The 26,610-nt window shown below is 36.2% G+C and overlaps 1 long non-coding RNA gene across 7 annotated transcripts in view; it reads left to right on the forward strand.

Moving 5' to 3' along the window:
- Window positions 1-242: 242 nt before the first annotated feature.
- The window catches only part of LOC129016111 (uncharacterized), a 170,876-nt gene continuing 144,508 nt past the window's right edge, over window positions 243-26,610 (forward strand). For 5 of the 7 annotated variants that reach the window (XR_008494724.1, XR_008494722.1, XR_008494723.1 and 2 more), the window contains exon 1: window positions 247-357. This is a non-coding gene — a long non-coding RNA (uncharacterized LOC129016111). Of the gene's footprint in view, window positions 358-26,610 lie in introns of all 7 variants that reach the window. The other 2 variants (XR_008494728.1, XR_008494726.2) reach the window with 2 other exon arrangements.

Below are 26,610 nucleotides of genomic sequence, written 5' to 3' on the forward strand. Positions count from 1 at the left end.
AGACTTTATAGCTAAAAGAGAAATTTCAGCTTTTAGAGCTGAAATAGAAGGTCTGAGCATTAACAAAACATTAGAACCTTACATTTAAAAATTAGTATGAGAAATTTTTGTTATTGTGCTAAGACCCTTACACATATGATTTCTTCTAGCCAATACAGGCACAGATTCAACAAAGATGATGCTTTATTGTGAAAATAGAATGTTCACCTTGTCTTCTGACATCATAAAGACCACCCACATTTGCACAGATGCTGCTGCTATAGTACTTTCAGGCAAGGCCAAGGCTTCTTGAAACACTGGTCATGCCCCAGTGATCAATGAAGAACTCAGGGATATCCCAAAACTCAGGACTATAAGGTAGGAGAAAGACATTAACCCCTGGCCTGAGAATGAGATTAGAACCTTAATATGCCTCCCCTAAGCCTTAATTCAAAGCAAGACTGAACCCCAGTGAACCAGTCACTGAATGGAAATCACCATACTTTCCCTTCCCCACTCACATTTACTACTTCCTGCCAGATATTCAAATGAATTCAATCATAAAGAGATTCTCCCCTTTAACTCTTTTTCTTTTTGGGCTAATTAACATTTAGATTTTTTTTTTCTCACAATACATAAATTTACTTGTTTCTTGAGGCCCATCTAGAAAAATTAAAATTCAGCCAAGGCATCAACATATCATAGGAACTGTTTCCCAATTTCCATGGCAGAGGATAGCACATGAAAAATTCTTAGGAGCTGTAAGCAATTCAGATAAAAGGCTAAAAAGAGGGAGGCTGGATTCATATATTCCTCTTTGAACCTCAAGGGCACACAGTTGAGTTAATCCTACTTCTTTGTCATCGCATGCTATCTCCACAGGCTCACAGAAGCTCTCATCCTTGTTTAATATATTTTTTTCTCTTCACCCTCATCCCCATTCCCATTTTCCTTCCTCCTGTAGAGGCACTCATTCCATTTTGTTTAATATATATCAGGTATATATGTATCTCTAAAAAATTGTAATATTTGCTTGCATCTTTATACGTTTTAATCCAGATAAATGATACCACGTCATTGCTCAAATTCCATTTCTTATTTTTTTCACTCAGCACTGAATTTTTAGATGTATCCATGTTGCTGCATGTGTATTTAAGTCGTTACTTCTGACTGCAGTGGAATATTCTAATGCATTCTTCCAGTTTGTCCTTTATCCATTTTCTAGTAATAAACACTTAGTTGCTGGCTACCAGAAAGATGGATTGCGTATTCTAATATATTTGATGGGTTTCTCTGGAGTAAATAAACAGGAGTGTACATTTTGGCTCAAACAGTATATACAGATCAAATTTCCCTCTATGCTGCCAGACTGCTTTTCCAAATAGCTGTGCCAGTCTAGACTCTCTTGGGAAGTGTTAAGTGTATTCCTTTTGTTGTTTACTTTTGCTTTTGTTTTTGAGACAAGATCACACTGTCACCCAGGCCGAAGTACAGTGGTGCAAATGTAGTTCACCCAGCCTCACCATCCCAGGCTCCAGTGATCCCCCACCTCAGCCTCCTGCCTCAGTCTCCCTAGTAGCTGGGACCACAGGCATGCACCACCACACCTGGCTAATTTTTTGATTTTTTTGTAGACGCAGAGTCTTGTTGTGTTGCCCAGCCTGGTCTTTAACTCCTGGGCTGAGGAATCCTCCTGCCTCGGTCTCCCAAAATGCTGGGATTACAGGCATGAGCCACTATGTCCAGACAAGCATGTATTCTTAACCAGCATTTCTATCATCTAACCTTCTACTTATTGTCAATCTGATCTGTGTAAATTAGGAACTTTAAAATTATCATTTATCTAATTGTAACCATAATAGGTTCATTTGCCCGAAGTGCAGTGAGTCAATAAACTGAGACACTTGGGATACAGCAGAGACAGAGTTTAATAATTGTAGGGCAGCTGAATGAAGAGACAAGAGGAAACTTCAACTATGTCTCCCCAAGAGTTTTGGGGTTGTTTTTAAGAGGTATTAAGTATGGGAATCACTGATTAGATGAGAAGCTCAGAGTGATACCTTGGGACAGGGAGATGAAGAAACCACATTTTTTGTTCTAAGTCTGTTTCTGGGTGAATGGGGGATCTTCACATTGGTTGGCCTCAGACCTGCTGGAATTTGAAAACACCATAAGCTCTTGAGCAAGAAGCTCCTATCATTCTAGCATCAGAAATTCTATCTATAGGCACAATGGGGGAGCAGGTACCAGGTGCCCAGCATCCTAAATGACTCTCAGTTAGCAGCTGCAGAGAAATGAGTCAAAGTGCACCAGTGCACTCTGAATAATGCCTAACTATAATTCTGCCTAAAGCCTGGCTTATAATTCTGGTTAACCCAGTGAGAGTGGTTCCATAACTACTATTGAACTTGACATCTATCTATCTATCTATCTATCTATCTATCTATCTATCTTTTTTTTTTTTTTTTTTTTGGAGACAGGGTCTCACTCTGTAACCCAGGCTGAAGTGCAGTGGTGCAATCTCGGCTCACTGCAACCTCCATCTCCTGGGCTCAAGCGATCCTCCCACCTCAGCCTCCAGAGTAGCTGAGAACACAGGTGTGTGCCACCATGCCCATCTAATTTTTTGTTTTTTGTAGAGATGAGATTTTACCATGTTGCCCAGGCTGGTCTTAAACTCCTGGGCTCAAGTGACCTGCCATTTTGGCCTCCCAAAATGTTGGTATTTCAAGTGTGAGGCACTGTGCCAGGCCCTCATCTCTTTTTACACATGCTAACAATTTGGGTTTCCTCTTCCATGACTTGCCAATTCATATATTTCCCCCATTTTTCTACTTGTTTTCTGTCTTGTTCTCATTGATTTACAGGTATTGCTCATGTACTGTAGATCAGGATGTCCAATCTTTTGGCTTCCCTGGCCCACACTGGAAGAATAATTGTTTTGGCCTACACATAAAATACATTAACACCAACAATAGCTGATGAGCTAAAAAAAATCACAAAAAATCTCGTGTTTTAGGAAAGTTTACGAATTTGTGTTGGCCTGCATTCAAAGCTGTCCTGGGCCACGTGCAGCCCATGGACCACAGGTTGGACAAGCTTGCTCTAAATAGTAATCCCTTGACATTCTTAGACATTTGTTGGAATGCAGAAAATTATTCTTTAAAACATGGTACTTGGGCATGCTGAGTGCTTCTGAAAATTGAAAGGCCTCAGAAATAAGCCTCAGAATCAATTTAAAATTGTCTTGGGTCCCCCGCCCCCAGCACAGGGAAAGACTCTCTGGAATTTCCTTATCTAACCAAGAAAGCTTCTTAACAACAACAACAGCAAAGCAAAACAAGAAATCTCTCTATTTCTGTCTCTCTCTTTCTCTCTCTCTCTCTCTCTCTCTCTCTCACACATACACACACACACACACACACATACACACACAAATTGTCTTCTCTCCCCCACCCTCCACCCCACCTTTACCTCCTTACCTATTGCGGAAAAGACAGAAGAATGCAACCACATCTGGATGGACTTTTCCACAAGATAATGCCTGCTTCTCAGGCTCATTCAAATTCCAAAGGGAATTATTTATAAGTTAATTTCTGCCTTGGGTCCATTCATTCTCCCTAATAATTGTTTACTGCCCCTCAGAAGAATGGTCTATATTTCTCCATCTCCCCCTTCCCCTATGAAAAAGGATATAGAAGCACCTGTACTCCAGGGCATGGTGGGTAATTACTCTGTGATTTCCCCCCCATGCACATTAATACATTTGGATGCCTTTTCTCCTATTAATCTGGGACTTTTGTCAGCTGATTTTCAGGGAAACTTCAGAGAGCAAAGGGAAAGTTTGCTCTTGCCCACTAGAACTTGCAACTGTCCACAGTATGTCATCTATCTCTTAATCTTATGGTGTCCTCTGTTGAACAGAAATCTAATTGTGCTAGAGTCAAAGCTATGTTTTTCTCCTTTTACAGTGCATTTCGACCCTGTTGAAGTAAGTTATTCCAATCCTAACTCAGAAACATATCTTTCCATATTTTCTTTATAAGATTTTAGCTTTACCTCTCACTTTTAGGTCTTCAGTTCATTTAAATTTTATTTTCATATATGGTATGAGCTAGGAATCCAGATTTATTTTTCTCCACCTAGTGATTCTGTTTTCTTCAGTACCATCTACTAATAATCTATTCTTTCCTCATGATGAGATACCACCTCTATCATATGCCGACTTCACATTAATATGTGAGATATTCTGAGTTCCTTTTCTCTTTCATTGGCAGTTTCTATTTCTATGACAAACCTCACTTTTTATTTTCGATTGCTCATATCTGATAAAGTATCCCTCTTTCTCTGCTTTTGTAAGTTTGTCTTTTCATGTACATTTATTTTTCTATATAATTTTATAATCAATTTGTCAAGAGCTCCAAAACAATTTTATCAGAAAATTTATTAAAAAGACTTTGAATACATTCCTTAATTCGAAAGCAGCTATCATCTTTAAAATTCTACAGCTCCCCATAAATGAGCATGGTATATAGTACTATTGATAAAGGAGCTAAAAGAAATTATTTAGACAGATAGTGAAGGTACGAGAGCCCTTGGCAGAGCTTCCCTTTTAACAAGAAGCAGCCCCCAAAATCATTTCTTTTCTAACAAAGAGCAGCCTGAAAAATCGAGCTGCAGACATAGATAAGGAAGCTGGAAGCTTGCACGGGTGAATGTCAGCAGCAGCGCCAATAGAGAAGGGCTAACTGACGGCAGGTATGTTCAACATGGAGGCTCCATTTTCCCTTTTCTTTGTCACCACGTGTACAGTAAAGGAAGAGGCAACATGGCACCAGCCAGTTAGAGAACCCATCTGCATAATAAAAGATTAAGGTGGGGTGGCCAGATTTTCACATGCTTTGCAAATGGCACACCTAGTCCAAACCAGTTCTCTCAATGTATCTGATACAGAATCAAATTTTAAATTAAAATGTTTATCTACAATAAAAGAAATTGACTGGTTAACCAGCTTTTCACATGTTATGTAAATGGCACACTTGGTCCAACCAATCTTTTGTGCCCTACGTAAATCAGACACTCCTTCTTAAGCTCATCTATAAAACCCCTTGTATTTCACTGCAGACCAGAAAACCCACTTGGAGACAGCTTTTCTCTTTCTTTTGCCTACTGAACCTCTGCTCTTAACCTCACTCCCATTGTGTGTCCACATCCTTGATTTCCTTGGCATGAGACAATGAACCTTGGGTACTACCCCAGACAAATGATGTCACTTCACTGTCTTATAATATCTTCTTTTGTATCTTTCAATAAATTTATCCTAAAATATTATCCATAAATGTCTTGTGCATTCTTTATCTTATTATCTCCTAGATCTTTTAGAATTTTTTTTTGCTAATATGAATGTGATCTTATTTGCTATTATCTACTCAATTTCTTTTATTGTAGATAAATATTTTAATTTAAAATTTGATTTTATATCAAATACATTTGAAGAACTTTATTAATTTGAATACTTTATGGATTATTTCAGTTTTTTTCTATCAATGAGTATATCATCTATAATCAATGGTATTCTTTTTTCTTTTTTTGAGAGAGAGTCTCGCTCTGTCGCCCAGGCTGGAGTGCAATGGCATGGTCTCGGCTCACTGCAACCTCCGCCTCCCAGGTTCAACCAATTCTCTTGCCTCAGTCTCCTGAGTAATTGGGATTACAGGCATGCACCACTAGTTTTTGTATTTTTAGTAGAGATGGGGTTTCCCCATGTTGGCCAGGCTGGTCTCAAACTCCTGACCTCAGGTGATCCGCCCATCTCAGCCTCCCAAAGTGCTGGGATTACAAGTGTGAACCACCACACTCAGCCATCAATGGTATTTTCAACCCTTCCATTTACTTCTTATACTTTCATTTCTTTGTCTTGTTCCACTGTCCAGGACCATAATGGATGGATATATAGGCTGATGTATATCAATTGGTTTGTGTTGTTTGTTGATATTCACCAGATCTTCCATATTTTGCTATTTTATGGATATTATTTTCAATTTCTGAGGTAAGTATAATAAATTCTCTAACTATAATTGTTAATTTACCTACTTGTCCACACAGTTCTGTCTGTGATTGTTTTCTATATTTTAACTACATGTTGTTTGGTGTATATTCCTACTGGTTCATATCTCCTTAGCCCCTTGTTCCTTTTACCAGTATATATATTTCATATCTTTATGATTTTTCTTTTTATCTTCCAAAAATATGAAATTCTTGGAATATTTGAAAGAGCTGAGTTTTAAAATGATCTAGACTGATTTGTGTGTGTAATTTCATTTCTTTGATATTTATAAGACCACTCAGCTGTTCTATATCTTCTTGAGTTAGTTTTGGTCAACTTTTGCTTTTGTTTTTTAGTAGACTTTATTTTTTAGAGTAGTTTTAGGTTCACAGCAAAGTTGAGCAGAAGGTACAGAGATTTCCCATATACTCCCCATACATGCTGATATGGTTTGGATACTTAGGCCCTCCAAATTTCATGCTGAAATGTGACCCCTATGTGGAGATGGACCAAGTGGGAGGTGTCATGGGGGAAGATCCTTCATGAATGACTTAGTACTCTCTTCACAGTAACAAGGGAGTTCTCACTCTATTAGTTTGCAGGAGAACTGGTAGTTAGGGAGTCTTGGCACCTCCTCCTCTCTCTTGCCCCCTCGCTGACCATATGACACACCTGCTCCCTTTTTGCCTTCTGCCATGAGTAAAAGCTTCCTGAAGCTTCACTAGAAGCAGATGCTGGTGCCATGCTTCTTGTATAGTCTGCAGAACAATGAGCCAAATAAACCTCTTTCCTTTATAAATTACTCAGCCTCAGGTATTTCTTTATAGCAATGCACAATGGACTAAGACAGATGCATACGTCCTCTATGACCAACATCCCCCATCAGAGTGACACAATTGTTACAACTGATGAATCTACACTGACACACCATCATCGCCTAAAAGTTTGCAGTTTACATTAGGGTTCACTCACTCTTGGTGTTGTGCATTCTGTGGGTTTGGACAAATGTATATACTATTATAGTATCATACAGAATAATTTCACTGATTTCTAAATTCTCTTTTCTCTGCCTATTCATGCCTTCCTTTCTCCCACTAACCCCTGGCAACCACTGATCTTTTTACTGTTATTACAGTTTTGTCTTTTCCAGAATGCCATACAGTTGAAGTCATATGGTATATAGACTTTGCAGGTTTTTATGTGGACATGTTTTTTGACTCCTTTGGGCAAATACCAAGGAGCAAGATTGCTGGATCATATGGTAAGACTATGTTTAGTTTTATAAGAGACTGCCAAATTATCTTCCAAAGTGGCTGTACCATTTTACATTCTTAAGAGCAAAGAATGAGAGTTCCTGTTACTGTACATCTTCACTGGCATTTGGTGTTCTCAGTGTTCTAGATTTTGGCTGCTCTAATAGGTGTATATGGTACCCCATTGTTGGTCTAATTCACATTTTCCTAATACTATATAATACGGAGCATCTTTTCATATGCTTATTTGCCATCTATTTATCTTCTTTGGTGAAGTGTCTATTGACAGCTTTGGTACATTTTTCGATCAAGTTTTTGTTTCCTTATTTTTGAGTTTCAAGAGTTCTTTGTATGTGTTGGATAGCACTCCTTTATCAGCTGTTTTTTGCAAATATTTTCTCTCCATCTGTGGCTTGTCTTCCCATTCTCCTGACCGTGTCTTTCACAGTATAGAAATTTTAATTTTAAGGAAGTCCAGCTTATCAAGTCTTTCTTTCATGGATCATGCCTTTGGTCTTGTATCTAAAAAGTCATCTCCAACCCCAAGGTCATCTAGATTTTCTCCTATGTTATCTTCTAATAGTTTTTTAGTTGTGCATTTTACATTTAGGTCTGTGATTCATTCTGAGTGAGTTTTTGTGAAAAGTGTAAATAAAACTTGAGTCTAGATTCATTTTTTTCTTGCATGTGGATGTCCAGTTGTTTCAGTACCATTTGTTGAAAAGACTACCTTTACTCCATTGAATTGCTTTTGCTCTTTTGTCAGAGATCAGTTAACTATATTTATGTGGGTCAAATTCTAGGCTCTCTATTCTATTCCACTGATCTATGCGTCTATTCTTTAGCCAATACTACGTTGTCTTGATTACTCTAGCTTCACAGTAAGTCTTCAAAAATGGTAGAGCCAGTCCTCCACTTTAATTCTCCTTGAATATTAAAGTAGTTTTTGGCTATTCTGGGCCTTTTCCCTCTTAAAATAAACTTTAAAATCAGTCTGTCAATATTCACAGAATAACATACTGAAATTTTGATTGGGATTAGCATTGACTCTATAGATCAAGTTGGGAAGAATTGGAATCTTTATATATACACACGTATATATGTATACGTATACACACATATATATGTGTATATGTTTGGCTAAAGAATAGACACATAGATCAGTGGAACAGAATAGAGAGCCTAGAATTTGACCCACATAAATATAGTTAACTGATCCTGACAAAAGAGCAAAACACATATATATATACACACACACATATGTGTGTATATATATATATGAAGATTCCATATATATACACACATATATATATACACATTTCTTTATAGCAATGCATAATGGACTAAGACAGATGCATACTTCCTCTATGACCAACATCTCCCATCAGAGTGACACAATTGTTACAACTGATGAACCTACATTGACACACCATCATCACCTAAAAGTGTGCAGTTTACATCAGGGTTCACTCACTCTTGGTGTTGTGCATTTTGTGGGTTTGTACAAATGTATATACCGTTATAGTATCATACAGAGTATGTGTATGTACTATATGTGTATATATATGAAGATTCTAGTTCTTCCCAACTTAATCTCTAGATTCATATATATATATATGTGTGTGTGTGTGTGTGTGTGTGTGTGTATATATATATATATATAGATATATATATATAGCTTAGGCTGAAGCTATCCTCCTGCCTTAGCCTCCTGAGTAGCTCCAATTACAGGCATGTGCCACCATGCCCAGCTAGTTATTTTATTTTTTGTAGAAATGGAGTCTTGCTATTTGCCCAGGATGGTCTCAAACCCTCTCCTCAAGTGATCCTCCCACTTTGGCTTCACTTCCCAAAGTGGTGGCATTACAGGCGTGAGCACTGAGCCCAGTCTAGAACTGAAATCTTGACAACATTGAGTCTTTCTATCAATGAACATGAAATATCTCTCCATCTATTTAGTTCCCTGACTTCTTTCATCAGAGTTTTGTAGTTTTCTACTATAAATCTTGCAAATATTTTGTTAAATTCATATCTAAGTATTTTATTTTGTGGGGTACCAATATAAATGGCATTACATTTTTAATTTCAATTCCATTTGTTAATTGCTAATTTATAAGAAAGTTAACTGGCTTTTGTATATCAATCTTGCACCCTGCAACCTTGCTATAATTTCTTATTAGTTCCAGGATTTTTTTTTTTTTTTTGCCTATTCTTGAAGATTTTCTATGTAGACAATCACGTCAGCTGCAAAAAAAGACAGTTTTATCTCTTCCTTTCTAATCCACATACGTTCTATTTCCTTTTCATGTATTATTGAATTAGCAAAAACTTACAGTTTAATGCTAAAGAGCAGTGGTAAGAGAGAACAACCCCGCCTTGTTCCCGTTCTTAATTGGAGAGTATCTAGTTTCCACCATTAAGTATGATGTTCACTGTAGGGTTTTTTCCCAGGGGACTAGGGGTATTATTTAATGAGTTGAGAAAGTTTCCCTCTAATCCTAGTTTTTCTAGAGTTTTTATCACAAATGAGTATTAGATTTTGCCAAATGCATTTTCTACATCTATTGATAGAATTATGTGATTTTTCTTTTTTAGCCTATTGACATAATGGATTATATTAATTAATTTGCAAATGTTGAACCACCCTTGCAAACTTGAGACAAATTCCACTGGGTTTTTTTCAGGGGGTAGGGGGTATTATTTAACAAGTTGAGAACGTTTTCCTCTATTACTAGTTTGTCTAGAGTTTTTATCACAAATATTAGATTTTGCCAAATGCATTTTCTACATCTATTGATAGAATTACGTGATTTTTCTTTTTTAGTCTATTGGCATAATGGATTATGTCAATTGATTTGTAAATGTTGAACCATCCTTGCAAACTTGAGATAAATGGCACTTGGTGATGGTGTATAATTCTTTTTATACATTGTTGGATTCAATTTGCTAATATTCTTTTTTTTAAATTTATTTATTTATTCATTTATTATTATTATACTTTAGGTTTTAGGGTACATGTGCACAATGTGCAGGTTAATTACATATGTATACATGTGCCATGCTGGTGCGCTGCACCCACTAACTCGTCATCTAGCATTAGGTATAACTCCCAAATGCTATCCCTCCCCCCTCCCCCCACCCCACACAGTCCCCAGAGTGTGATGTTCCCCTTCCTGTGTCCATGTGTTCTCATTGTTCAGTTCCCACCTATGAGTGAGAATATGCAGTGTTTGGTTTTTTGTTCTTGTGATAGTTTACCGAGAATGATGATTTCCAATTTCATCCATGTCCCTACAAAGGACATGAACTCATCATTTTTTATGGCTGCATAGTATTCCATGGTGTATATGTGCCACATTTTCTTAATCCAGTCTATCCTTGTTGGACATTTGGGTTGGTTCCAAGTCTTTGCTATTGTGAATAATGCTACAATAAACATACGTGTACATGTGTCTTTATAGCAGCATGATTTATAGTCCTTTGGGTATATACCCAGTAATGGGATGGCTGGGTCAAATGGAATTTCTAGTTCTAGATCCCTGAGGAATCGCCACACTGACTTCCACAAGGGTTGAACTAGTTTACAGTCCCACCAACAGTGTAAAAGTATTCCTATTTCTCCACATCCTCTCCAGCACCTGTTGTTTCCTGACTTTTTAATGCACTAAATGCCCACAAGAGAAAGCAGGAAAGATCTAAAATTGACACCCTAACATCACAATTAAAAGAACTAGAAAAGCAAGAGCAAACACATTCAAAAGCTAGCAGAAGGCAAGAAATAACTAAAATCAGAGCAGAACTGAAGGAAATAGAGACACAAAAAACCCTTCAAAAAATTAATGAATCCAGGAGCTGGTTTTTTGAAAGGATCAACAAAATTGATAGACCACTAGCAAGATTAATGAAGAAAAAAAGAGAGAAGAATCAAATAGATGCAATAAAACATGATAAAGGGGATATCACCACCAATCCCACAGAAATACAAACTACCATCAGAGAATACTACAAACACCTCTATGCAAAAAAACTAGAAAATCTAGAAGAAATGGATAAATTCCTCAACACATACACTCTCCCAAGACTAAACCAGGAAGAAGTTGAATCTCTGAATAGACCAATAACAGGATCGGAAATTGTGGCAATAATCAACAGCTTACCAACCAAAAAGAGTCCAGGACCAGATGGATTCACAGCCGAATTCTACCAGAGGTACAAGGAGGAACTGGTACCATTCCTTCTGAAACTATTCCAATCAATAGAAAAAGAGAGAATCCTCCCTAACTCATTTTATGAGGCCAGCATCATCCTGATACCAAAGCTGGGCAGAGACACAACGAAAAAAGAGAATTTTAGACCAATCTCCTTGATGAACATTGATGCAAAAATCCTCAATAAAATACTGGCAAACTGAATCCAGCAGCACATCAAAAAGCTTATCCACCATGATCAAGTGGGCTTCATCCCTGGGATGCAAGGCTGGTTCAATATACGCAAATCAATAAATGTAATCCAGCATATAAACAGAACTAAAGACAAAAAGCACATGATTATCTCAATAGATGCAGAAAAGGCCTTTGACAAAATTCAACAACCCTTCATGCTAAAAACTCTCAATAAATTAGGTAGTGATGAGACGTATCTCAAAATAATAAGAGCTATCTATGACAAACCCACAGCCAATATCATACTGAATGGACAAAAACTGGAAGCATTCCCTTTGAAAACTGGCACAAGACAGGGATGCCCTCTCTCACCACTCCTATTCAACATAGTGTTGGAAGTTCTGGCCAGGGCAATTAGGCAGGAGAAGGAAATAAAGGGTATTCAATTAGGAAAAGAGGAAGTCAAATTGTCCCTGTTTGCAGTTGACATGATTGTGTATCTAGAAAACCCCATTGTCTCAGCCCAAAATCTCCTTAAGCTGATAAGCAACTTCAGCAAAGTCTCAGGATACAAAATCAATGTACAAAAATCACAAGCATTCTTATACACCAACAACAGACAAACAGAGAGCCAAATCATGAGTGAACTCCCATTCACAATTGCTTCAAAGAGAATAAAATACCTAGGAATCCAACTTACAAGGGATGTGAAGGACCTCTTCAAGGAGAACTACAAACCACTGCTCAATGAAATAAAAGAGGATACAAACAAATGGAAGAATATTCCATGCTCATGGGTAGGAAGAATCAATATCGTGAAAATGGTCATACTGCCCAAGGTAATTTACAGATTCAATGCCATCCCCATCAAGCTACCAATGACTTTCCTCACAGAATTGGAAAAAACTACTTTAAAGTTCATATGGAACCAAAAAAGAGCCCGCATCGCCAAGTCAATCCTAAGCCAAAAGAACAAAGCTGGAGGCATCACGCTACCTGACTTCAAACTATACTACAAGGCTACAGTAACCAAAACAGCATGGTACTGGTACCAAAACAGAGATATAGATCAATGGAACAGAACAGAGCCCTCAGAAATAACGCCGCATATCTACAACCATCTGATCTTTGACAAACCTGAGAAAAACAAGCAATGGGGAAAGGATTCCCTATTGAATAAATGGTGCTGGGAAAACTGGCTAGCCTCATGTAGAAAGCTGAAACTGGATCTCTTCCTTACACCTTATACTAAAATTAATTCAAGATGGATTAAAGACTTAAACGTTAGACCTAAAACCATAAAAACCCTAGAAGAAAACCTAGGCATTACCATTCAGGACATAGGCATGGGCAAAGACTTCATGTCTAAAACACCAAAAGCAATGGCAACAAAAGCCAAAATTGACAAATGGGATCTAATTAAACTCAAGAGCTTCTGCACAGCAAAAGAAACTACCATCAGAGTGAACAGGCAACCTACAAAATGGGAGAAAATTTTTGCAACCTACTCATCTGGCAAAGGGCTAATATCCAGAATCTACAATGAACTCAAACAAATTTACAAGAAAAAAACAAACAACCCCATCAAAAAGGGGGTGAAGGACATGAACAGACACTTCTCAAAAGAAGACATTTATGCAGCCAAAAAACACATGAAAAAATGCTCACCCTCACTGGCCATCAGAGAAATGCAAATCAAAACCACAATGAGATACCATCTCACACCAGTTAGAATGGCAATTTGCTAATATTCTTTTGAGAATTTTTGCATCTATGTTCATGAGAGATATTGGTCTGTAGTTTTCTTGTAATATTTTTCTCTGGTTTTGGTAATTAGTTAATGCTGGCCTCATAAATGAGTCACTATGTATTCCTTCTCTTTTTGTCTTTTGAAAGAAACTGGTATAATTTATTCCTTAAATGTTTGGTAGAATTCACTTCTGAAGCTATCTGAGCTTGGTGCTGTCTGTTTGGAAGGTCATTAATTATTGATTCAGTTTCTTTAATAGATATAGGCCTATTCAGATTGTTTTTATCTTCTATGAGTTTTGGCAGGTTGTGTCTTTTAAGAAATTGATCCATTATCAAATTTGTAAGCATAGGGTTGTTCATAGTATTCCTTTATTATCTTTTTGATGTCCATGGGATCTGTAGTGATGTTACCTCTTTCATTTCTGATATGAATAATTTGTATCCTCTCTATTTTTTTCTTAGTTAGCTTGGATAGAGGCTCATTAATTTTATTTATCTTTTCGAAGGACCACTTATAGTGATTTTCTTTTCTTTTTTTTTTTTTTTAATTGAGATGGAGTTTCATTCTCGTCGCCCAGCTTGGAATGCAATGGTGCAATCTTGGCTCACTGCAACCTCTGCCTCCTGGGTTCAAGCAATTCTCCTGCCTCAGCCTCCTGAGTAGCTGGGATTACAGGTGCCCACCACCACACTCAGTTAATTTTTGTATTTTTAATTGAGATGGGTTTCACCATGTTGGCCATGCTGGTCTTGAACCCCTGACCTCAGGTGATTCACTCACCTCGGCCTCCCAAAGTGCTGGGATTACAGGCATCAGCCACTGCAGCCAGCCAGTGATTTTCTTTATAATTTTACTTTTTCACATGTTTTGCACAAATTTTTAATTTTACTAATTTCTCTTCTAATTTATATTATTTCTTTTCTTCTGTTTACTTTGAATTTAACTTGCTCTTTTTTTCTAGTTTCCTAAGGTGAAAGTGTAGAGGACTAACTTTAGATCTTTCTTCTTTTGTAATATATTCATTCAGTGTCATAAATTTGCCTCTAAGCACTGCTTTTGCTCCATCCCACAAATTTTAATGTTGCATTTTCATTTGTTTATAAATTTTAAAATTTCTCTTTAGATTTTTTTCTCTGACCCATGTTCTATTTAGAAGTGTGTTGTTTAATCTCCAAGTATTTTGGGATTTTTTAACTATCCTTCCATTAATGATTTCTAGTTTAATTCCATTGTGGTCTCAGAACAGACACTATATTATTTCTATTTTTTTAAGTTTGTTAAGGTGTGTTTTTTTGGCCCACAATGTGGTCTTGGTGGATGTTCAATGTTAGCTTGAGAAGAAAGTGTATTCTATTGTTGATGTCAATTATATCTAGTAGATTAGTGGTGCTGTTGAGTTCACCTATGTCCTTGCTGATTTTTTTGCCTACTGGATATGTCCATTTCTGAAAGAAGGGTGTTAGAATTTCCAATCATAAGAATGCATTCATTTATATCTCCTTGCAGTCTATCAGTCTTGCCTTACATATTTTGATGCTCTATTGTTAAGTGCATACACATTGAGGATTGTGATATCTTCTTGGACAATTGACCCCTTTATTATTATGTAATGCTCATCTTTATCCCTGATAACTTTCTTCGCTCTGAACATCTGCTCTGTGTGCAATTAATATAGCTATTCCCACTTTCTTTTGATGAGTGTTAGCATGGTATATCTTTCTCCATCCACTTATTTTTTGTCTATATGTGTCTTTATATTTAAAGTGGCTTCCTTGTAGACAACTTATAGTAGGGTCCTATTTTTTTATCCATGCTGACAATCTCTGTATTTTAATTGGTGCATTTAGACCACTGACATTCAAGTGATTATTGATATAGTTAGATGAATATCTACCATGTTTGTTACTGTTTTCAATTTGTTGCACTTGTTCTTTGTTCCTATTCTTGTTTACAGTCTTTTTCTACTTTTTGTGGTTTTAATTGAGCATTTTATATAATTTCATTTTTTCTTCTTTTTTACTTTTTTTAGTGGTTGGCCTAGAATTTACAATACATATTTATGGCAACTAACCTATTTATTCACAGCTAATTCAAGATCACTTTCAAATAACACTATAATGTTTCCCATGTAGAGGAAGTACCTTATAATAATGAAATAATCTTAATTCCTCACTCTCATCCCTTGTATTAATGGTGTTATTCATCTCACTTATACATAATGAATATACTGTTGCTATTACTACTTTGAGCAAACTGTTACATGTCAGATTAATTAAAAATAAGAAAAATAAAAGTTTTTATTTTATTTTTGCCAAGTTCTTCTCTGATGCTTTTTTTTTTGAGACAAGGTCTCACTCTGTTGCTCAGGCTGGAGCACAGTGGTTTGATCATGGCTCACTGCAGCCTTGACCACCCCAGGCTCAGATGATCCTCCCACCTCAGCTTCCTGAGTAGCTGGGACGACAGGCATCTGCCACCACACCCAGCTAATTTTTTTGTTTTTTGCAGAGACAGGGTTTTACCATATTTCCCAGGCTGGTCTCTAACTCCTAGGCTCAAGCAATCCTCTTACCTAGGCCTTTCAAAATGTTAGGATTAAAGGGATGAGCCATTGTGCCCAGGTTTGAATTTTCTTTTTTTTTTTTGAGACAGAGTCTTGCTCTGTTGCCCTGGCTGGAGTGCAGTGGCATGATCTCAGTTCACTGCAACCTCCGCCTCCCAGGTTCAAGCAATTCTCCTGCCTCATCCTCCCGAGTAGCTGGGATTACAGGCACACACCACCACACCCAGCTAATTTTTGTATTTTTAGTAGAGATGGGGTTTCACCATGTTGGCCAGGCTGTCTCGAACTCCTGATCTCAGGTATCTGCCTGCCTTGGCCTCTCAAAGTGTTGACTTTTTTTTTTTAATGTAGATTCAAGTTTCTGGCCTAACAATTTTCCTTCTCTCTAAAGAACTTCCTTTAACATTTCTTGCAAAGCAAGTTTACTGGCAATAAATTCCCTCAATTTTTGTTACTCTGAGAAACTATTTCTCTTTCACCTTTGAAGGACAGAAATCTAGGTAAATGGAGTTTTCTCTCGGAGGACTTTAAATATTTTACTCAATTCTCATCTTACTTTTCTGTTTCTAAGAAGTTTGATGTAATTCTTATTTTGCTCCTCAATAGGTAAGATTTTTTTCCTTTGGCTTCTTTCAGGAGTTTTTCTTTACTTCTGATTTTCTGTAGTTTGAGTATGATACACCTTGGTGGAATTTTCTGGACATTTATCCTGTTTGGTGTTTTCTCAGCTTCCTGGGTCTGTGTTTTTATGTCTGATTAATTTCAGAAAATTATCAGCCATTATTGCTTCAAATATTTCTTCTGCTCAATTCTCTCTTTCTTCTCCTTCTGAAATTCCCATTACACATATTTACATCTCTGTAGTTGTTCCACAGCTCTTGGATATTTTGTTCTGTTTGTTTGTTCTGTCTTTTTTCTATTTGCTTTTCAGTTTTGGAGATTTCTATTGAAAAATCCTCAAGGTCAGAGATTCTTTCCTCAGCTATGTCCAGTCTACTAATAAACACACCACAGAAATTCTTTATTTCTTTAAAAATGTTTTTTAGCTCTAGCATTTATTTCTGTCTCTTTCTCAAGATTTTGGTCTTTTTGCTTACATTGCCTAACTGTTCTTGCATGCTTTTAAATTTATCCACTAGAGCTCTTAACATATTAATCATAGTTATTTTTAATTCTCAGTATTGTAATTCTAACATCCTGCCGTATCTGAGCCTGGTTTTGAGGCTTGCTCTGTCTCTTCAAACTGTTTTTTTTTTTTTCCTTTTAATAGGTCTTGTAATTTTTTTAAAAAGCCAAATATGATGTATTGGGTAAAAAGAATTGCTATAAAGAGGCCAAAAAAAAAAAAAGAAAACAATAAAGCATGTTTACAAGATCTAGAAAATAGCCTCAAAAAGGCAAATTTAACAGTCATTTAAATTGTGCTGAAGAGGAGGTAGAGAGATTTGGATAGAATATTTATTTAAAAGGATAGTAACAGAATACTTTCCAAACCCGGAGAAAGATAACAATATTCAAGTAAAAGAAGATTATAGAACACCAACCAGATTTAACCCAAAGAAATCTATGTCAAGGCATTTAATAATCAAACTCCCAAAGGTCAAAGATAAAGAAAGGTTCCTGAAAGCAGCAAGATAAAGAAACAAATAACATACAAAGCAGCAGACTTCTCAGTGGAAAATTTTTGGCCAGGAACGAGTGGCATGACATATTTAAAATGCTGAAGGAATAAAAACTATATTCCAGGATAGCATACCCAGTGAAAAAATCCTTCAAACGTAAAGGCAAAATAATGACTTTCCCAGACCTGTTTGCTTCACTGCTGAATTTTATCAAATATTTCAGGAAGAACTAATATTAATCTACTGAAACTATTCTGAAAAATAGAGGAGGAGAGAATACTCCCAAACTCATTCTATGAGGCCAGTATTACTCCAATACCAAGATCAGAAAAAGACAAATCAAAAAAAGAAAACTACAGGCCAATATCCCTGATGGACATTGGTGCAAAAACCCTCAACAAAATACTAGCAAACCAAATTTAACAACACGTAAAAAAAAAGATCATTCATCATGACCAACTGGGATTTACCCCAGAGATGAAAGAATGTTTCAACATATGCAAATCAGTCAGTGTGATACATCATATCAGCAGAATGCAGGATAAACCATATGATCATTTCAATTGATATTGAAAAAGCATTTGATAACATTAAATATCCCTTCATGATAAAAATCCTCCAAAAATGAGTATAGAAGGAACATACTTCAACATAATAAAAGTCATATATGACAGACCCACAACTAGTATTATAATGAATGGGGGGAAAACTGAAAGCCTTTTCTCTAAGATCTGGAACATAATAAGGATGCCCACTTTCACCACTATTATTTTATGTAGTACTGGAAGTTCTACCTAGAGCAATCAGATAAGAGAAAGAATTAAAGGGAATCCAAATTGGAAAGGAAGAAGTCAGATTATCTTTGTTTGCAGATTATATAATCTTATATTTGTAAAAACCTAGAGTCTCCAAAAAACCTATTAGAACTGATAAATAAATTCAATAAAGTTGCAGAATACAAAACTCATATACAAAACTCAGTATCATTTCTATATGCCAATAGTGAACAATCTGAAAAAGAAATCAAGAAAGTAATTCCATTTACAACAGCTACAAATAAAATAGTATACTTAGGAATAAACTTAATCCAAGAAGAGAAAGATCTCTACAATGAAAACTATAAAATATTGATGAAAGAAACTGAAGAGGACATACCAAAAAAATGGGAAGATATTCCATGTTCATGGACTGGAAAACTCGATATTGTTAACATGTTTATACTACCCAAAGCAATCTACAGATTCAGTGCAATCACAATAAAAATATTAAGGACATTCATAACAAAAACAGAAAAAATTATCCTAAAACATATACAGAACCACAAGAGACCCGGAATAGCCAAAGTCATCCCAAGCAAAAAGAAAAATAAAACTGGAGAAATCATATTATCTGACTTCACATTACACTACAGAGCTATAGTAACAAAAAAGCATGATACTGGCACAAAAACAGACATGTAGACAATGGAACAGAATAGAGAACCCAGAAATAAATCCATACATCTACAATGAACTAATTTTCAACAAAGATGTCAAGAACACTCATTGGGGAAAGGACAGTCTCTTCAATAAATGGTACTGGGAAAACTGGATATTCATATGCAGCAGAATTAAATGAGACTCCTATCTCTTGCTACAAACAAAATAAAATCAAAATGGATTACAGACTTAAATCTAAGACCTAAAACTATACAATAAATTTTGTATTTATTGTATACAAATGCAAAAAGAAAGCTTTGAGGAAACTCTCCAGGACATTGGTCAAGGTAAAGATTTCTTGAGTAATGCCTCCAAAGCACAGGGAACCAAAGCAAAAATGGACAAATGAGATCACATCAAGTTGAAAAGCTTCTGCACAGCAAAGGAAACAATCAACAAAGTGAAGAGGTAACCCACAGAATGGGAGAACATATCTGTAAACTAGCCATCTGATAAAGAATGCATACCAGAATTCATACGGAGCTCAAACAACTCAATAGAAAAAAAATGTAATAATCTTATTTTAAATGGGCAAAAGATCTGTATAGACATTTCTAAAAAACAAACAAACAAACAAACATACAAATGGTAAACGGGTATATAAGAAGATGCTCGACATCATTGATCATCAGAGAAATGCCAATCAAAACTAAAATGAGGTATCATCTCACCACAGTTAAAATGGCTTATACCCAAAAGACAGGCAATAACAAATGTTGGCAAGAATGTGGAGAAAAGGGATCTAAAAATCAAAACAATTGAACGCATGGAAATAGAGAGTGGAAGGATGGTAACCAGAGGCTGAGAAGAGTAGTTGGTGTGTAGGAGTGGTGGGGAGGGTATGGTTAATGAGTATGAAAATATAGAGAATGAATAAGCTTGAGTATTTGATAGCACAACAGGGTGGCTACAGTCAACAGTAATTTGTTGTACTTTTAAAATAACTGAGTATAATTGGAATGTTTGTAACACAAATAAATGATAAATGATAAATGCTTGAGGAGATAGATACCTCCTTTACCCTGATGTGATAGTTATGCATTGTATGATCGTGCCAAAATATCTCATATACCCCCATAAATACATACAACTACTATGTACCCATAAAAATAAATAAATACATGCTATTTCTTATTCTAAAAAAAGACTTGCTGTAACACTACACTAATAAAAACAGTATGATAATGGTATAAGAATAGACATATATATTGATGGAATTGAATAGAGCCCTAAATAACTTACATACAATCAATTGAAGCCTAAATATTAAGTGTCTTTCAAAAGGGAAATGACAGGACAATGACAGGAGAAGTCCAAATGAGCAAGAAAAATTTCTTTTCAGGTGGGAGAGAAGTGAATACATTTAAATGCTGCAAGAGAAAAGGCAATAGAGAAAGTAAACATATAGAAGAAAACTGGAGAAATCAATGAATAACGTTTTAGAGAAAGAGGCAGGATAGGAGGATCAAAGTTGGAGAAATTTCACTTAGACCAAAAAGAGAATCCCTGCTCTGAAAATGGCTGTAAAAACAGATTAATTTGAGTTGGGGTCAGATAGCCTTGATACTTTTTTTCCAAAGAAGAAGCAGATCTTTTAGATGAGAGAGAAGAGGTATGTGGTACAAGTTTCTAAAGATAAGGAGTTAACAAGGTGGAGAAGAGAGGAAGAATGTTCCAAATGAAGAGAAGATCATGAACAAAATCAGGAAAGAAGAAAACTTAGCACACAGAAGAACCACAGCTTAAAACTTCAACTATTGCCATAGAAGCCCTGTGAACGATGCAATACGTCTGTGTCTATAATACACATATAAGTTATTTATATCATGATCAATGGAAGATTAAAAATAGAATGCAGCAGATATTCCAATGAGAAGCTCTAATTTGTGACTCTGAAAGTGTGATTAACATACGTCCTTGCTCCATAACTATGCAGTAGGCTTTCCTTTTTTTTTTCAATAAACTAACCAATTAGTTTTGAAAGATAAATCCCTTAAAAAACTAATGGTTACAAGGGCAGCATGAATTTTTTTATTTTTAATTTTTGTGGGTACATACTCGGTGTCTATATTTATGGGGTACCTGAGATGTTTTGATACAGGCATGCAATGCATAATAATCAATTCATGGAAACTTGGGTGTCCATCCCCTCAAGCATTTATCCCTTGTGTTACAAACAATCCAATTATACTCTTTTAGTTATTTTTAAATGTGCAATTAAATTATTATTGAGTACAGTTCCTCTGTTGTGCTATCAAATACTAGGTCTTATTCATTCATTCTAACTTTTTTTTTTTTTTTTACCCATTAACCATCCTTACCGTTCCCGCACTCACCCTCAATACCCTTCCCTACCTCTGGTAACCATCCTTCTACTCTCTATCTTAATGAGTTCAATTGTTCTGATTTTTAGATCCTATGAATAAGTGAGCATGTGTGATGTTTGTATTTCTGTGCCCTGCTTATTTCACTTAAAAAATGACCTCTAGTTCCATCCATGTTGTTGCAAATGACAGGACCTCATTTGTTTTTATGACTGAATACTATACACAGCCTATTTTGTAAACATACCACATTTTCTTTATGCATCCATCTGTTGATGGACACTTAGGTTGCTTCCAAATCTTGGCTATTGTCAACAGTGCTGCAACAAACATGGGAGTGCAGATATCTCTTCAATATACTGAGTTCCTTTCTTTTGGGTATATATCCAGCAGTGGGATTGCTGGATAATATGGTAGCTCAATTTTTAGTTTTTTGAGGAACATCCAAACGGTTGTCCAAAGTGGTTATATTAGTTTACCTTTCCACCAACAGTGTAAGATGGTTCTCTTTTCTCCACATCCTCAGCAGCATTTGTTATTGCCTGTCTTTTAGGTATAAGTCATTTTAACTGGGGTGAAATGATACCTCATTGTAGTTTTGATTTGCATTTCTCTGATGATCAGTGATGCTGGGCACATTTTCATATGCCTGTTTGGCATTTGTGTGTCTTGTCTGGAGAAATGTCTATACAGATCTTTTGCCCATTTTTTAATTGGATTTATTAGGTGTGTGAACTTAAGCAAGTTATCCCTCAGGCCTTCAAAATCTAATTCCATAAAATGTGGATAATAATTCTACTCATTTCATAGGTGTTTTGTGAGGCTTAAATGAGATGATGTATGCAAAGTAAGTATCATAATGTTAGCTACTCTGACAATTGCTATTTTTATTCTTGTGAAGAGTTTCTCCTAGAATGTCATTACTGAAATCTTTTACTCAGACAGTGAGCTTGTTTGAAAAGGTTTTGCCACATTTTTTTCTGCCTCTTGCTTTGAATAGTAATTGACAATAAATGAATGTGTTTTCATTATATCTTGACTGAATAATATAACTAACACCAAAGGCTATGCAAGAAATTATAATTGTCAAAAGCAACCATGAACAGAATGTGGCATTGGAACAGACTGACGAGCTGTGGGAATACTGTAATATAATTGTGAGATATTTCTTCTTCCGTGGGACAATAACACTCATTAGTCTCAGAGACTTTGCCGAACAGATCTACTATTTATAATTTCCACATTGACACTAGACTTTGCAGATAAGCCAATATGTAGTGAGTTAAAGAGTATCTATGCCAAAGTTTATATGTTGTGTTGTATAAGTAAGGTTGGCAAAATAACTTCATTCTTTAATAACTCCTACAGCCTGGGCTATATATTAAGTCTCATACCTTATGTGTAACTAAGTGATAAAATCTGTCCTGATTTCTATTGTAAATAGGGGCTGAAGTGTCTGGGCTTGACTTAGACTTTGAGATGGCTCTGGTATCCTATAACTGTATAAAGGACATACAAAGGATTGCAAACATTACTGGCTAATTTGGAAGTCACAGAGAAATAGAAAACTTGAAGAACTTATGACATTTTACTTTAAAATGTTTAAAATAATTATTGGTTGGATAATGTTCCAAAATCAGTTTTTTTTTTAACTTTTATTTTAGGTTCAGGGATACATGCGAAGGTTTGTTACATAGGTAAATACGTGTCTCAGGGGTTTGTCTTACAGATTATTTCATCACTCAGGTATTAAGACCAGTACCCAATAGTTACCTTTTCTGCTCCACTCCCTCCTCCCACCCTCCCCTCTCAAGTAGACACTAGTGTCTGTTGTTTCCTTCTTTGTGTTCAGAAGTTCTTATCATTTAGCTCCCACTTATAAGTGAGAACATGTGATACTTGGTTTTCTGTTCCTGCATTAGTTTGCTAAGGATAATGGCCTCCAGCTCCATCCATGTTCCTGCAAGAGACATGATCTTGTTTTTTTTATGGCTGCATAGTATTCCATGGTATAAATGTACATTTTTTAAATCTAATCTGTCATTGATGAGCATTTAAGTTGATTCTATGACTTTGCTATGAATAGTGCTGCAATGAACATTTGTGTGCATGCGCCTTTATGGTTGAACGATTTATATTCTTCTGGGTATATACTCAGTAATGAGGTTGCCAGATCATATGCTAGTTCTGCTTTTAGCTCTTTGAGGACTCATACTGCTTTCCACAATGGTTGAACTAATTTACATTCCCACCAGCAGTGTGTAAGGGTTCCCTTTTCTCTGCAAGCTCGCCAGCATCTGTTGTTTTTGACTTTTTAATAATAGCCATTCTGACTCAGGAGATAGTGTCTCATTGTGGTTTTGATTTGCATTTCTCTAATGTTCAGTAATACTGAGCTTTCTTTTGTATGCTTGTTGGCTGCATGTATGTCTTCTTTTGAACAAAATCATTTTAATATTGAGTTTTTGTTAATTGATGTCTAGAAATTAAAATATGTTATGCGCATATACATGCATGCATATACACATTTATATTTAGAATAAAAAGAAAGAGGAAACAATGTATAGCTCATATTTCTTTTCCTGAATTCTTTAGCTTTTAAGAATTCTTCATTTGCTTTTACTTGCGGATACCATACCAGTCTTTACCTAATAGGTCATGAAATATTGTTTAATATTTAATGAGCACAGCAAATTAGAAATTCTGTAGACTACAGAGATTTTACAGGAAATATTGTCCGGCTGTTTTTGCTAACACTTAAATTAGTAGACAGCATGCACCTTGACTTCAGGAATGGTGCCATCTCTGTTTGTATTTTCAGCACCTTGCTCAATGTCTGGCAAATTGTAGATGAATGTATAGATGACTGAACAAATAAGTGCATGATTACATGAATGAAGTGATAATGACGAGAGTGATTAAACAAGATGTTAGCTTTCTGTGGGTCTAAAAACATTTAATGAAAATAATGGTTGCACTGTATTTAATGAAGAATGTACCTGAGAGATGGAACTGAGAGGTCCCACAGTTCTGGACACCAGAAGGTATAAGGCAGTAGCCACTGGATGATCGAGCAGGTTGCCAGGCTGCATATTCACACCCTTTTATTGAATGTGAATCTCTATGTGTCTATAAGAAGTCATTAAATTGAAGAGAATATAACATAATATTTGGTCAGGCTGCTTTTTTTTTCATGTATTCATTTGCTATTTTCTTTCTGTGCTTCTTCCTTGTCAGGAAAGACACATTACCATATCAAAGCCTTTAGCCTTCTTGCAGCATGACAAAAATTTGAACTTGGTATTTGAAGAACATGAAAAATGAGGAGGAATAAAATAATCATAAGTCTCCTGGTTATTAACTGCATGAAGTTTAGCTGGTCACTTAAACCATTCCTAATATGTAACTTGAGAGTATAGTATTAGATATTCAGTAAATTCCCTTCAAAATTCATATTTAATGTTTCCTAATTAAATATATATTTGGGGCTAAATATACAAAGTATGGTAGTTAAGTTCGATATTTACTTCCTCCCTCACTAGTTTAGCAGTTTTTCTTTTCTTTCTTTTTTTAATTAGAAATGGAGTCTTGCTCTGTCACTCAGGCTGGAGTGTGCAGCGGCACCATCCTAGCTCACTACAGCCTCAAACTCCTGGGCTCAAGTAATCCTCAGCCTCCTAAGTAGCTGGGACTGCAGGCATGTGCCACCATGCCCAGCTAATTAAAAAAAAATTTTTTTTTTTAGAAATGGGGTCTTGCTGGATTGCCCAGGCTGAACAGTAACTTTTCCAAAATAAATTCACTTTTTTTTCTTAATTTGCTGATTTATCAATGTTATCTATGTATCTAATGGGACTGAGAATTATTAACATGTCCATCCAGTCCTCTACCAGAACTGCAGTAAATATGAGAAGTGGTGCAGAGGACAAGAGCCCAGGAGACATCATTTCTCTAAGGAAAATACTTACAGATGACAAACGACATTTCAATTGATCTATGTCTGGTGGGGGAACATTTTGTATTGAGGAAGATGTAATTAGGAAAGGGGTGTAAGCAAGAAAGCGACCAGGGAGGCAGATGAAGATGAGGGATCATTGTGGATTTATTTGAAGGCAAGAGTCCACTAGTGAGTTTCAGAGAGCTGATTTACAGAAGGGGATTGTCATAAATTTGCTATGAACTATATGCTTAGATTTCTTCTTCAAGGAAAAGCAAATGATTTAGGTTATTTCTAAATTCCATTTGTGTGTTTGAGATGGAGTCTCGCTCTATCCCCCAGGCTGGAGTGCAGTGGCGCAATCTCTCCTCACTGCAACCTCCACCTCCCAGGTTCAAGCAATTTTCCTGCCTCAGCCTCCCAAGTAGCTGGGACTACAGATACCCACCACCACACCCGGCTAATTTTTTGTATTTATAATAGAGATAGGATTTCACTATGTTAGCCAGGCTGGTCTTGAACTCCTGGCTTCAAGTGATCCACCTGCCTCCACCTCCCAAAGTGCTGGGATTACAGGCATGAGCTACTTTTAAAACTTTTAAAATGTTAGAATAGTTTTAGGTTTAGAGAATAGTTGCAAAAGTAGTACAGAGAGTTCATTTATATCTCAAACCTAGTTTCCTGTAAGAAATTTATTTCTTACAGTTCTGGAGCCTGGGAAATCCAAATCCATGTGCCAGGAGACGCAGTGTCTGGTGAGGGCTTTTTCTCCTCTTCAAAGATGGTGCCTTGTTGCTGTGTCTCTACATGGTAGAAGAGGCAAAAGGGCCTAACTCACTTGCTTGATCTCTTTTATAGGGGCACAAATTCCTTCCATGATGGCAGAGTCCCCATAAAGTCCTTACTTCTTAATATTATTGCATTGGGGATTAAGTTTCTACATGAATTTTGGAGGGACAAAAACATGCAAACCATAAAAAGAAGCATTGCTCAGGTTTTATAGAATATCCCTCACATTAGTTTTGTCTAATTTTTTTTATTATGATTTGACTGGGGTGATGGCTTTGGAGAGGAAGATAACAGAGGTGAAGTGCCATTCTTTGATAAGGGTACATCATATCAAGGGTACATGTTATGTACGAGACTTATCATTGATGGTATTAACTTTGAACACCTGGCTGAGGCAGTGTTTGCCAGGTTTCTCTGTTATAAAGTTATTTTCCCCTTTCCTTTCTGTGTTGTATAGAATCAAGACACTAAGCGTAGTCCACAT

The sequence above is a fragment of the Pongo pygmaeus genome, chromosome 1, assembly GCF_028885625.2.
Source record: "Pongo pygmaeus isolate AG05252 chromosome 1, NHGRI_mPonPyg2-v2.0_pri, whole genome shotgun sequence".
Classification (NCBI taxonomy): domain Eukaryota; kingdom Metazoa; phylum Chordata; class Mammalia; order Primates; family Hominidae; genus Pongo; species Pongo pygmaeus.